This window comes from Pinus tabuliformis, chromosome 8 (assembly GCF_031772625.1).
Source record: "Pinus tabuliformis cultivar Carrire ecotype Pingquan chromosome 8, CPIR1, whole genome shotgun sequence".
In the NCBI taxonomy this organism is placed as follows: Eukaryota; Viridiplantae; Streptophyta; class Pinopsida; order Pinales; family Pinaceae; genus Pinus; species Pinus tabuliformis.
The window spans coordinates 543,669,257-543,684,932 of NC_142294.1; the positions used below are offsets into that span (position 1 = coordinate 543,669,257).

The 15,676-nt window shown below is 36.0% G+C and overlaps 1 pseudogene; it reads right to left on the reverse strand.

The window, feature by feature from the left end:
* The window catches only part of LOC149236577 (peroxidase 5-like), a 31,903-nt pseudogene that overhangs the window by 3,861 nt on the left and 12,366 nt on the right, over positions 1 to 15,676 (reverse strand).

Below are 15,676 nucleotides of genomic sequence, written 5' to 3' on the forward strand. Positions count from 1 at the left end.
TGTGTTGCATATGCACATGCACCGGATTAGCTAAGGAAGAAGCTTGATAGTAAGGGGAGAAGTGTGTCTTTATTGGCTATTGTGATGAGTCAAAAGCATACAAACTCTATAATCCATCCACCAAGAAATTGATAGTAAGCAGAGATGTGCAGTTCATTGAAGATGAAGCTTGGGATGGAAGCTTGGAAAAGACAATGAATGTGAAGACAATAGTGTCTCATGAAGAAGAAGAGGAATGGACAACAACAAATAATCCTTCCTTGGTGGCTCCTCCTCCACCACAGCAAGTACAACAAACCACACCACAAGCTGGAATTTGAACAGCCTTAAGAAGTCAATGAAGTGCTTCTCCAAGCACACCACAGGGATCAGAAATACCCTCAAGTTCGGATGGAACTCCAAGTACACCAAGAAGACCAAGATTCATAAATCTGAATGAGATTTATGAACAAGGAGAGGTAAGTAACAATACCTGTCTGAATTCATTATTCTCTTTGTATTGTCATGTTGATGACCAGGTTCTTTTTGAAGATGTTGTAAATGAAGATAAATGGATTGAAGCAATGAATGAAGAAATTGGTGCAATTGAGAAGAGTAAAACATGGGAGTTAGTGGACCTCCCTAAAGGCAAGGATGCCATTGGAGTTAAGTGGGTCTATAAGACCAAAAGCAATGCTGAAGGCAAGATTGACAGGCACAAAGCAAGGCTTGTTGCGAAAAGCTACAAGCAGCAACAAGGCAAAGACTATGATGAAACCTTTGCACCGGTAGCAAGGATGGAAACAGTGAGAACAATGTTGTCTATTGCAGCACAACACAAATGGAAGATTTATCAGATGGATGTTAAATCTGCATTCCTGAATGGAGTGTTAAAAGAAGAGGTTTATGTTGAACAACCTCCAGGTTATGAAGTTGAAGGCCAAGAGCATAAAGTTTGTAAACTAAAGAAGGCTCTTTATGGGCTGAAGCAAGTTCCAAGAGCATGGTACAGTAGAATTGATGCTTATCTGATTGAGAATGGGTTTGATAAGTGTGATGGTGAACCCACACTCTACATAAAACAGAATGACGGTAAGATTATTATTGTTGTTTTATATGTAGATAATGCTTCTTTCATTGCTGATCTTAAAGCAGTCATGAAAAGTGAATTTGAAATGACTGACTTGGGCTTCTTAAGATATTTTCTTGGAATTGAAGTAGACCAAAGTGACAATGGTGTTTTCATTTCTCAAGATAAATATGTAGAAGCAGTGTCAAAGAGATTTAATATGCAGAACATCAAGGCAGCTGTGACTCCAACTGTAATGGGGTTAAAATTGACCAAAGAAGACAACAGCAAGGATTTTGATCCAAAATTGTACAAGAGCATAGTTGGCAGCCTTATGTACTTGACTGCAACTAGGCCAGACATTATGCACGCTGTGAGTTTAATCTCCAGATTTATGGAAAGACCGAAAGAGACTCATTGGCAGGCAGCCAAGAGGATTCTAAGGTATGTGAATGGAACGAAGGGGTTTGGTATTTTATACTCCTCTTCTGAAAGTTTCATGTTGACAGGTTACACTGACAGTGATTGGGCTGGAAGTGTTGATGATAGGAAAAGCACATCGGGGTATGTGTTTCATATGGGATCGGGAGCCATCTCATGGGCTTCCAAGAAGCAACCAGTTGTGTCTTTGTCAACAGCAGAGGTAGAGTATGTGGCAGCAACAGTAGCAGCATGCCAAGCAGTGTGGCTGAGAAGAGTTCTCAGAGATTTGTGTCATGAACAAGAAAAAGGCACAACCATTTATTGTGACAATAGCTCAGCAATAGCATTGTCTAAAATCTTTGTTTTTCATAAAAGAACAAAGCACATAGACACCAAATTTCACTTCATACGTGAATTGGTTAACAATGGTGAGATTGTTTTGCAGCACTGCAGAACAGAGGATCAGCTAGCTGACATCTTGACAAAACCATTAGCAAAGAAAAGTTTTGATCATTTCAGGAAATGCCTGGGTATGCAGCAGTTGAAATTAAGGGGGAGTGTTGGAATTTAATTCCAACTGCAACATAAACAGCTGGACAGAAATCTGATTTTCTGTAGATATTCCAGGCTGTTCGATGTATCAAAGTAGCGCTTGATATTTTGCACATTAATGTGCATTAAATTCTCAGAATTGAATTCCCCTGCAACCGGCGACTTAATTTCTTGAGAAAGGCATCACCGCTTTGCTGCATTCAATACGCAGATAAGCGTTAAGAGATATTTTGATTATTTTATTGTTTAAATCAGATATGTTTTAACATATAAATGTATCACACAGTAGTTCTGTTTGAAGTTAGAAGAATGTAGAAAAAGACAGAGAAGCAGGCAGAGCAGAGAAAACAGCAAGAAAACAGAGTCGCTGTGTTTTGGAGCAGCAATGGATTCTACAGGCTGTAACAGCAACTGTCTGTGTGTTTCAGCAACAGACTGTGTGGCTGAAACTGTAATTTTCTGAGACAGTGAGAAATTAGTTTGTGGAACTAAAGCGTTCCTGTTGTAATCCCTCTGTCAAGAGGAAGATGCTTTTCAACATAAATCTTTTGTGAAAATCCCTCTATGTGAGGAAGACGAATTTGTATCAGTTGGTTTACTGTTTATAAATACAAGTTATTTTTACGTTGCTGTTACACCGTTGCACGTTGCTGTTACACCGTAAGCAGAAAATAATCTTGACGTCAAAACAGCGTGTTGCTGTTACACGAGTTTCAGCGTTGCTGAAACACGGTTGCTGTTACACTGCAAACAGCAATTGACGAAACTGCGTTGCTGAAACACCAGTTTCCGCGTTGCTGAAACACCGTATTCCGCAAACGATTTTTATTTCCGCTGTGTTAAAACAGAGTATTGTTCTGTTTTTTCAATTTTGTTTAGAATTATCAGAAATTCCAACACAAAGAACAAGATGGTCACTAAACTCGCTCTAACTTTAAGATAATAAAAACACTATTAGGTTATGCAGGTCTTTAATTAATATACCAGACAGTATAACCATCTCGTCCTGGGATAGTCCTTTGGTTGCAAATCTCTGAGTTAGCTGAGTTACATTGAAGGTAGCGGGTGGTAGATTTGCCGGGATATCTGAATCTAGTGAAATATTTCCATCCCTTCGTCCAGCTGGGACATCCCAACTGAGGGGATATTGAGGTGGAGATGCCTGCAATTAATTTGCACATTATAATTAGAATGAATTGAACAATATTTTCTCCTAAGCTATATCCAGTTTGAAGGACAATAAACCAGAAGATTACCAGCTTTGCACTATCTCTTGCAGCAAATGCGAGGATATCTGCGCATGAAACTGTTTGGGGACATTGGCCTCTAGCTTGGCTTTAGCCATGTCAATCACATCGAATCCATGAAGACTTGGATTGTTAGCACGTGAATCTTTCTCTGCCACATTTTCCCCAATGGAATCAATGAGAACTGACTCGTCACATCCCTGTAAGTCCACGTCAACAGATTTTTACATTTCAAAAAACTAATACAATTGTATGGGAGTAAACAATTATATTTATAGTATGGATACAGGAAAATCCTTACCCTCATGAAACAATCGTGAAAATGCATCCGTATGAGTACAAGAACTACTGCTGGATTGTTTCTGAATGCATTTTTCACCAACTCAAACACAGCGAATTCTGCATTCGGACAGGTCAAACTCACTAACGCATAAAGGGGGTGTTAAGAGAAAGGGGGTTTTAAGACAATTTTTGGGTATTTGTCTAAAAAAATTATTGTCTCAAAGTTTATTGTTTTGAAAATTATTGTCTTAAAAAATATTGTCTTAAAGATTATTGTCTTAAAAATTTGTTTCTATAAAGACAATATATAACACAAGCGTTATTGTCTCATAAAAGACAATTTCATTTTTGTCTCTCTAGAGTCAACACTCGAATTAGAGACAATATGTCTTCAATACTAGCTATTCTCTCCAGAGACAAAAAAATAAATAAATAAATTTAAAGATCACTTTTGTCTCTCTAGAGACAATATAAAACAATGAATCCATAAATATCTCACCATTAAAATAAATCGATATAAAAAACATTTAATTAAAAATAAACTAAAAACATTTAATTAAATATAAATTACAAAATCATTGATTAATTCATGTTACACCAACCTCATGCTTAAAGCAGGTGTTCTTCCACTGAGCTAGCACACTTTAAAGAATTAAGAATTAAAGTTAAGAGTTATGTCTTTTCTATCTTGATTTATTAAAATATAATTCCAATCTTAAATTCATTTGATATTTCAAGTTTCCTACATATTTTATAAATTTCCAGCATGTTTGGGATACAGTTCCCTGTTGTGCCCCATTCATAAGAGAGTTCTTGAGAAGCACCATTTATAAATAATTCAATGCTTCCATAGTTTAAGACTCTTGTTTACAAATATTCTATCATCAGGTATTGTGAAAAAAAAAAAAGTGAAGGCAAAAATGAAATTTTTTAACAACGCCCCACTTCCATAAAAAAGTTGTTCCACCTAAATTTGAGGACTGTTTAAAATTGATATTCTAGCTTTGAAACAGAACATGCTAATTTGTTTGCAAACAATATATCGCAAATTACTTCAAAATATCAAGGCAAAGATTGCATGTATAAACATTATGCCTGTACCATGGTAAATTTGTCAAAATCATATAATGATATCTAAGACAAGTCAATTATGAGTTCTAAAATCATATCCGTCGGAATTTATTATTGCATTCCTCTGATGTCAAATAAATTTGCACTTCCTATCCTCTCCAATCAGGAATAGTTTTAGTTATGACACAATGTTCATCTTCTAGACTTAATCCTACAATATCATGTATCCATATATTTTGTTGCATCACATTTGTTCTTGAAGATCAGCATACACTACAAAATGCACAGGAAGGAAGTAGTTTACCTTGACCAGAACTGGCTGCAAGACTTATCTTTGTGCACTTGCATGTGATTGCCATCAAACTTGCACTCAGTAGTAATTTCTTTCGCTTTCATCTAAAACATGGGACAAAATGATCAGAATGCGTAAAAATCCAATATATAGTGGAACAAAGTTAAAATGGAGAATTTATACATTATAAGTTTTTATAAACACTGTTTGTATTTGGGCTATAGAAAACAAAGTTTCATTACATAAACAATGCATACAAAAGGCCTTATTTCCAAAGGGAAGGTAGAAATATCCATAGTAAGATTACTATCAGGAGTGACCACTGAAGGCATATTACGCTTTGATACCAACTTTCAAGTTATGCCTTTCCAAAAAATGGGCAAAAGATTAATTATCTTTGTAGAAGAAGGTGGGATGTTGTTTCCAGCAGAAGTCTTCAATTAGCAACTTCACATGACAACTTGTACAATGTGATTCCATTCTGAATGTGGATCGCAAGGTGAGGATAAGAAGATAACATTGCTAATCCACATAGACGTTAAAAACTACCCTATGTAGTTCCCTATACAGATAAACATACGCTTGAATTTGAGAGCAAATTTACATCCACGTAATCTGCTTAGTTAAGGACTAGTTTCAAGGATGCTAGGATTGTCCACATTTGAAGTTTCATAGACTAGTTGGTCTTGTACATGCTAGTCAATCCAGTATTGGCATCCCCTCATTGAATTTGTAATGCACAACCATAGATGTAACAACACATTGTGTGTGTATTCGATATCTATGCCTTGGGAGATGGCATCTGTTTTTGGTCCCAAAGGCATGCCCCCTAAGACTTCTGGCAAATCACAGCTTACTGCTAAGTTGCTAACTATTTTCATCAAAAGAAGAATGTTTTTCCTTTCCAATTTATGTTATATCACTCTAACTGACTACACAATAAAACTACTAGTAAACATTATACACGTACAACAGAATTGGTAAATATTATTCTCTATCTCTACATGCAAATTGTAGAGACAAAACAATCCAGATGTCATAACAATATTAACATATATAATCACACTAGCTGCAAACAAAAAGTAGCTACAATATTGGCTAAATTAAGCAATAAAGGTTTATGTCTTACAAATTCCCAAGTAGTGTCAATAGAATTCATTCGCTTGGAGTGTTGACACTTGACCGACTTGCCTACCACAAGATCTTGATGAAGCTTTGACAAGACAATATATTAACTCAAGCACAAAATATAATAAGATTGCAATTAATATGATAATGAATAGCATGTCTTGTTTAAAACAGAAGCAAAACCTTTAAATGGAGCCAGAGAAAGCAAAAATAATGAAAATGGTTAACATCCACCATAACTTAAATGACTAAATGAAAGACATATTTATCGGTTTTGATGGGTCAAAAGAAGTGTTGATAGGTATCATTCATATCAAAGATCAATGGAAGATCCAAAACAAACCTGGCGCAGATATCGAACAGAACGACTGTGTAGATGTAAGCAGACATTTTTTAAATCTACACAAGCAACCATCATGTCCCGAGCATCAGGGTGAATCTCATCAAGAATAGAATTTTCTCCCAACCCAATCCTGAGATCTGCAAATATGGATTTTGAATAAGATATTGGTTGGAAAAGAAGATATTAATACAAACCAAAGACCATGACCTAATGAAATAAACACCATCTCTGCCTCCTGATTTGTAAAGAGTAAAATGTAGTTAACTATTACATAAGCCAGGTCTATTCTAGAGAGACTGGGGATGGAGGATTGGGTAGCCCTTCTACATCTGCGTGACTAAGGATCTTTCATATTTGTGGTATGCCTAGACACCCCACTGACATTGCCCCTCACTTGGACAAATAATGGATGGCCAAGGATCCTATGGCCTACTGGTTGACAAGGTACCAATCCACCTGAAAATAACATTCTTATAAGCACAAATTTTGGAGATAGATTCTACTCCTACAAGGGTCAGTTTCCAATAGATTGGGGATGGCTTTTGCTTTTGCTTTGTGTCACAAGGATGAAATGGAAGTTGCAAAAATATTTATTTTGGATGTGGTATCAGGCTGATTTTGATTTCTTTAGCCCTACCCTGCTTTCGTGGAAAGGTCCTCTTATGGGTGAGACTTGGATTGTTCAGAACAACTGCAAATCTCTATGGCATCTAACACAGTTGATTGTTATTTCCTTTCTGCCGAAGCATCATTGTAAAGTTATTATTTAGGACCCCTCTTCTTTTAGCCTAGGGGATTTTAGAAGCTTTAAACAGGAGTTGGCTCTGCTTATGAGAGTCAAACTTTGTCCATGTCATGATGTTGAGTCTCTCTCTTGGTGTGCAAGCTCATATGCTTTCCTGTTTTGGAAATTTTTATGGCAGGATTTTTATAAAATCAACAGCTATCACATTGCACGTGAGAAGGAACTAAGAATGAGGTTGTTATCCCTCTAAAGTCCTTCCACTTTGCTGTAATCTGGAATATTGGGGAATTTGCAGCTATAACTACAAATTTCGTATGGCACATGTTATGGCTTGCTGATTCATGAGTTGCATGTTATAATGTGAAAACTAGATGGGTTGTTCATTCATTAGAAGGCTCACTACCTAATCCTATTTGCTTATAATCTCATGTTATAATTTTCCTTCATCATTCTATGGTTGCACATTATCTTTTGGCTACATCTTCATAATGTCGATGGTGCATCTTACAGAAGGGCCCTCATGTACTCTCATTAACCTAAAGGATCTACTTGGACTAGTCACGATACATCAGTGTATGGCTTGACTACAACTTCTCCATATAAATGAAAACCCTCTTTGTTTGTATTACTTGACTTCATAACCCTTGGTTTAGCCTCTGCTAGAAAAGCATCTTCAGGAATTGGAGAGATGCCAATAAAGAAAGACCACCCTCCAAGCATCTGCCTACTTCCTGCTGTAATTCCAGAGGGTAAGGAGGGGTAGTGATAGGGTCAGGGAGGGACAGGCAGCTCGGGATATGGTTGACAGAGCAGAAAGACTGCATCACTGAGTACCCTGTGTCTTTTCTATCTTGATTTATTAAAATATAATTCCAATCTTAATTTCATTTGAAATTTCAAGTTTCCTACTAATTTCATAAACTTCCAGCATGTTTGGGATATGGTTCTTTGTTGCTTCCTACTGTAATTCCAGAGGGTAAGGAGGGGTAGTGATAGGGTTAGGGAGGGACAGGCAGCTCAGGATATGGTAGTCAGAGCAGAAAGACTGCATCACCGAGTACCTTGTGTCTTTTCTATCTTGATTTATTAAAATATAATTCCAATCTTAATTTCATTTGAAATTTCAAGTTTCCTACTAATTTCATAAATTTCCAGCATGTTTGGGATATAGTTCTCTGTTGTGGCCCATTCATAAGAGAGTTCTTGAGAAGCACCATTTATAAATAATTCAATGCTTCCATAGCTTAAGACTCTTGTTTACAAATATTCTGTCATTGGGTATTGTGACAAACAAAAAAAGTGAAGGCAAAGATGAAATTTTTTAACAACTCCCCACTTCCATAAAAAAGTTGTTCCACCTAAATTTGAGGACTGTTTAAAACTGATATTCTAGCTTTGAAACAGAACATGCTAATTTGTTTGCAAACAATATATCGCAAATTACTTCAAAATATCAAGGCAAAGATTGCATGTATAAACTTTATGCCAGTACCATGCTAAAATTTTCAAAATCATATAATGATGTCTAAGACAAGTCAATTATGAGTTCTGAAATCATATCCTTTGGAATTTATTATCGCATTCCTTTGTTGTCAAATAAATTTTCACTTCCTATCCTCTACAATCAGGAATAGTTTTAGTTATGACACAATGTTCATCTTCTAGACTTAATTCTATCATACATAGCATGCATCCATATATTTTGTTGCATCACATCTGTTCTTGAAGATCAGCATAAACAAAAAAATGGAGAGGCAGGAAGTATTTTACCTTGACCAGAACTGATGCAAGACTTATCTTTGTGCACTTGAATGTGATCGCCATCAAACTTGCACTCAGCAGTAATTTCTTTCCCTTTCATCTAAAACATGGGACAAAATGATCTAAATGCCTAAAAATCCAACATATAGTGAAACAAAGTTAAAACAGAGAATTTATACATTTTAAGTTTTTATAAACACAGTTTGTTTTTGGGCAATAGAAAACAAACATTCTTTAAATAAACGATGCACACAAAAGGCCTTATTTCCAAGGGGAAGGTAGAAATCTCCATAGTAACATTACTATGGGAAGTGACTACTGAAGGCATATTATGCTTCGATACCAAATTTCAAGTTATGCCTTTCCAAAAAATGGGCAAAGATTGGTTATCTTTGTAGAATAAGGTGGGATGTTGTTTCCAGCAGAAGTCTTCAATTGGCAACTTCACATGAAAACTTGTACAATGTGATTCCATTCTAAATGTGGATCACAAGGTGAGGATCAGAAGATAACATTGCTAATCCACATAGACATTAACAACTACCATATGTAGTTACCTATATAGATAAACATACACTTGAATTTGAGAGCAAATTTACATCCACGTAATGTGCTAAGTTACGAACTAGTTTCAACGATGCTAGGATTGTCCACATTTGAAGTTTCATAGACTAGTTAGTCTTGTACATGCTACTCAATCTAGTATTGGCATCCCCTCATTGAATTTGTAATGCAAAACCATAGATGTAACAACACGTTGTGTGTGTATTCGATATATATGCCTTGGGAGATGGCATCTATTTTTGGTCCCAAAGGCATGCCCCCAAGACATCTAGGAAATCACAACTTACTGCTAAGTTGCTAATTGTTTTCATCAAAAGAAGAATGTTTTTCCTTTCCAATTTATGTTATATCACTCTAACTGACTACACAATAAAACTACTAGTAAACATTATACACATACAGCTGCATCGGTAAATATTATTCTATATCTCTACATGCAAATTGTAGAGACAAAACAATCCAGATGTCATAATAGTATTAACAGATATAATCACACTAGCCGTAAACAAAAAATAGGAAATAATAGCATTATACAACAAAAAATAGCTACAATATTGGCTAAATTAAGCAATAAAGGTTTATGTCTTACAAATTCCCAAGTAGTGTCAATAGAATTCATTCACTTGGAGTGTTGACACTTGATTGGTTTGCCTACCACAAGATCACTTGATTGGCTTGCCTACCACAAGATCCTGATGAAGCTTTGACAAGACAATATATTAACTCAAGCACAAAATATAATAAGATTGTAATTAATATGATAACGAACAACATGTCTTGTTTAAAATAGAAGCAAAACCTTTAAAAGGAGCTAGAGAAAGAAAAAATAATGAAAATGGTTAACATCCACCATAACTTAAATGACCGAATGAAAGACATATTTATTGGTTTTGATGGGTCAAAAGAAGTGTTGATAGGTATCATCCATATCAAATATTGATGGAAGATCCAAAACAAACCTGGTGCAGATATCAAATAGAACAACTCTGTAGACACAAGTAGACATTTTTTAAATCTACACAAGTAGCCATCATGTCCCAAGCATTAGGTTGAATCTCATTTAGAATAGAATTTTCTCCCAACCCAATCGTGAGATCCACAAATATGGATTTTAAATAAGAGATTGGTTGGAAAAGAAGATATTAATACAAACCAAAGACGAAGACTTGATGAAATAAGTGTCGTCTCTGCCTCCTAATTTGTAAAGAGTAAAATGCAGTTAACTATTACATAAGCCAGGTCTTTTCTAGAGAGACTGGGGATGGAGGATTGGGTAGCCCTTCTACATCTGTGTGACTAAGGATCTTTCATCTTTGTGGTATGCCTAGACACCCCACTGACATTGCCCCTCACTTGGACAAACAATGGATGGCCAAGGATCCTATGGCCTGTTGGTTGACAAGGTACCAGTCCACCTGAAAATAACATTCTTATAAGCACAAAGTTTGGAGATAGATTCTACTCCTACAAGGGTCGGTTGTCAAGAGATTGGGGATGGATTTTGCTTGTGCTTTGTGTCACAAGGATGAAATGGAAGCTGCAAAAATATTTAGTTTGGACGTGGTATCAGGCTGATTTTGATTTCTTCAGCCCTACCCTGCTTTTGTGGAAAGGTCCTCTTATGGGTGAGACTTTGATTCTTTATAATAGCTGCAAATATCTATGGCATCTAACACAGTTGATTTTTATTGCCTTTCTGAAGCATCATTGTAAAGTTATTATTTAGGACCCCTCTTCTTTTATCCTAGGGGATTTTAGAAGCTTTAAACAGGAGTTGGATCTGCTTATGAGAGTCAAACTCTGTCCATGTCATGATGTTGAGTCTCTCTCTTGGTGTGCAAGCTCATATGATTTCTTGTTTTGGAAATTTTTATGGCAGGATTTTTTTGAAAGGTATATTATTCATGTGGTGTAATTTTTTTTGCTTCATGATCTTTTAAGTAAAATATATGGAGCATTTCAAAGAAAAAACATTGTAAATTAATATGGGTTGATGGCTATATTGTGTTGAGAATGTGTGTACATTGTGTTTCCCTTCAGGAAACTCCCTAGAGACACACTCAGATAGGTGTGATTTGTTGCTGCTTTGACAATGTAACACCTCCCATTTTCAAGAACTTGAGTTGTCACGTAATAATTGCAAAAAAAACATATGCTAGTAAGTGATAACCATGAATGATTATGTGAATGTTTATATTTTATTAATAAAGTTATTAATGTTGTGATCTTGAGTTTGGGAAATTCATGGACTGATCCTGGAAAAGAAGATGAAACTTGCCAGAATCTAAGAGGGATCAGATTTGTCATGATTTTTCCTAAAGTGAAATATATATAGAAATATATGTATGTGTTTAATCCGGTGGGAGATAAAGACCGGAAATAAAAGCGCTACAAGTGGAAAAGAAGGCATTTAGCTTTAAGGAAAAACATGGAAAAATCCTAGGCTGAGGGGACACAGAACCCCTGAAGGCAGGACGCTGCCCAGGAAAAAATTGTGAACATGATAATGATAAATAAGCATTATCAAGGCAGAGTGGAGGTTACTCATGCCTGGAAAGTTGTCATAGCTCAAGGGGAATCAGAGGATTCATGGTTGAGAGGTCTAGTGCAGTCAGCCATTGATTTTCCAAGCTTAAGAATATAGGTTTGAAAATTCCTAATTGTGCTTTATATTAGATGCATGTTATCTGATATGGGAAAAATGCTAATGGTTAAATTATTTCTGTAGGTGTCGTTTTCTTTATTTGTTACAGAATTGTATATTATTAATTACAAGCTAATGGTCAAATGGTTTAGGTAGTTGATCACCCTTTATTAGCTGCAGAATTGTATGTTATTTCAATAGATGCATGTCGTTGGTTACTTATCTTGTGTTAATGATTATGCTTGGTAAATGAAGAATTGTAGATTATTATATGGCGGATGCATGTTGATGGTTACATATCCTGCGGATGATATTTTTTTATTAGTTATAGGGTTGCATGTTATGTTTCTATTAGATGCATGCTAATAGATGATTAACTATTGTGGATGATGACACCTTTTTTGTTGCAAAGTTTATCTATGCTGAGGGTAGTATACTAAACAATGACTGTATGCATTTATGTTATTTGAAATATGAAGTTGTAACTAAAAGTGCCCTATGAGCAGAGGCCTATGAAGATATTGACCAGTATGACCACAAATAGGGAGAAGGTGCATGTAGGGAATGTAATATTAGTATAATACACCTTGGATATACATATACATGTCTTCATCCAATTTAATTGTGGTATATGGTGAGGTTAGGAAACTTATTACATATTTGGATCCATAGATACTCTTGATGGAACTACGTTCCATCATTCAGATGGGAAGCTCTATTTAAGGGATGCAGGTTTAACATAGAGCCTCATCCATTTCAGGTCCATTAATTCTAGTAATTTAATAAACGAAAAATACTAGGGTTGAAGTAATTCTTAAAACCCTCAAGGTTGGGACAATTGCTAGTAAAAAATGTAGCCTTAGAAAGAAAACCCTTCTTACTAAGAAAACCATAATAGTTCACGGCACGATACTTGGTGTCATTAACGCAAGCAACCCAAGGTAAGAATTAATGCTTCTTCATCATGAACGAGTTAGGATGAATTCAACCACCAGGATCTATGCTTATGTAAACCCTATAACAGAAAGGCGCAATTATAGTCAGAATCTATGATATTTGGACAAGAAAATTAGGAAATTATATGCTAAGACATCAATTCTGGTGGAGAACTTACCCGATCACAGTGACAAGCTCAGACTTCATTTTTGTTGTTGAAGAATACCATCAAAATCTCACACAGAAGGAAACCCATTAATGAGAGAATTGTGAGGTTACCGAAGAAGGAAGAAAGCCAAATGCCACCATGGTTGAGCTAGCTCACAATAGAAACTAGGCTGTCTAGAAAAGCTAAACCCTCAACATGGATCTCACCTATCACCAATGCAATGAGAATCTCAAAGGCCAAGTCTTAGTGGCAAGGGAGCTCAAATGATTGGAATAGTAACCTCAAAATAATGAAGAAAACCTACAAGACTCTAAGTAGAGCATCTGGGTTAAACAAGCACCAAACTCTGAAACTTAAGGCCAAGAGTAACCCTTATTGCCTCAAAAATCACCAAGATTGTTGGATGGAGCCCTACTAGATCTATGGTAATGGAAGTACCAAATGGAAGCGTGGTGGAAACTTTGAGAATGACCAAAGGTGTTGCGGAACAGCTAGTGCCCACTCAGCATGAGCACAGGTAAGGTAAAATGTGTATAAAGTCAACCATAAAACATTAAAACATAACCATAGCTACCGAACAGTGGAAATGAATTAGCCATTGAACCTTAGAAAAATATACACTATATAATTTATATAGGTCATCATCAATATCAAGTTGGAGGACTGTCACATAGGTTTTAGTTAACAAATAGCTTTACCAAGTCATATAAGAGTTCATAATGTATTACATGTCTCACTATTAAAATGATGTGTGTAAGACCTTAGACATGTGATTCAATGGTACAATGTTCAGGTAATGATTTTTGTTAAAAGTTTTTATTTGATTCCAATATGATAAATTCTCATGAATTAATTTATGGTTGTGTAATAGGTCAAACTAGATGGAGAGTTCCTGGTAGAGCCCCAATGCATTCTCGAGCAGAGAGAAACAATATTACGAATGCGCACTATCACCCAGGCTAAGGTGCAATGGAGGGACTTTAGCCTTGAGGATGCCACCTCGGAAGATGAAAAATTTATGCTAGAAGCTTATCCTGAATTATTTGAGGAACAAGAAAACAATGAGGATGTTGTTATGCTCCAAGGGGTTCAAGATGTAACACCCTCCAATCATGGTGAAATTGTAAGTAAAGTATGGTTAATTTTGTTATGATTAAACACAAAAACTTTATGGCTGAGTTGAATCCTAACATAATTTTTAATAAGTAAAAGGTAGTCGTGTGGTTATTTTCTGTAATTATTAATAGCAGAAATAAAGGTGAGGGAATCTTGGAGCCCACGGGTGAAAAACCATGAAGAAAATAACTCTTTCACTAACAGTTATGAGGAAATAGTTACCTCCCCTTTTTGAAGGGATAAAGGGGATCTTGGGGAGGAGAAAACACATAAGAAAAAGGTTGTAAAGGAAGTAGGATGTTGCTGAATGTAATCCAGAGTTGGACATCGAGCCAATGGAGAAACCTTATGAAAGTTTGATTCTAGGTCGAAACTTTGGAAGGGTTTTGGTGCCTGAGAATTCAACCTAGTTGGGATGTTGATAGTCATAATTGTGCTGGTAAAAGGTGCTCGGGGGGGGGGAAGGATCTAATTTCCTATTCTCACAGTTGGGAGGTCTGATTATTATGTGGATTCCCTAAGACCTGATCCTCACGTAAGTCTTGGTTACAGAGTGCAAGCCCCATAAGTGATGATTCATTTATGTGATTCATTTCACTAGTTCCAATCCCACTTCTTCACCCTATGAGAATTTTCCGATGCAATGAGTGCTAAGTGAACTATTGAAAAGTCATGAGAAATTAGTCAGCTACGACTACCTCTCATGGAAATGGTCATACGTGAATGACTTACTTAACGTAGTTGAATCCCAAAATGATATCTAAGTTTTAGATCATTTTCCTTTTAGTTAACTACAATATCAATAGCCCCAAGGGTTAGCTCAGTTGGTCAAATCAGTTCCTCACCGATAGGGAGGTCACACAGGGTCCATTCTCCCCGAAGCCCTTGGGGTTAGGCCTAGTTGTTGGCTACGCGACTAAATTCCCTTTGGGGTAGATCAACCTAGATTTATCTATGGACATATTAGCCACCCAATGTCTAGGGTGTCCGTGAACCACAGCTAAAAAAAAAACTACAATATCAACATAATTTATTTTATCAGTGAGTACATGAGCATGGGATCAAATATGTATTTATAAAGACTGAAAAATGATTAACTACAATTAAATAAAAATGCATGTTGGTTATAGGTCTGACTGTAGTTGGCTAGAAATGGGTAGAGTAGCAAAATCTTTCCTTCAATAACAGTAAACAAAATTTATGTTCTGGTATGCATTGTGTAAGAACTAAAAGTTAAATACAAATTTTATGCATGGAACCTGTACATTTCTAAGAACTCACTGTTAAATACAAATCCTATGCATGGAATTGTGTGTTTTTGAGAACTGAAAGTTAAACACAAATGTTTTGCATAG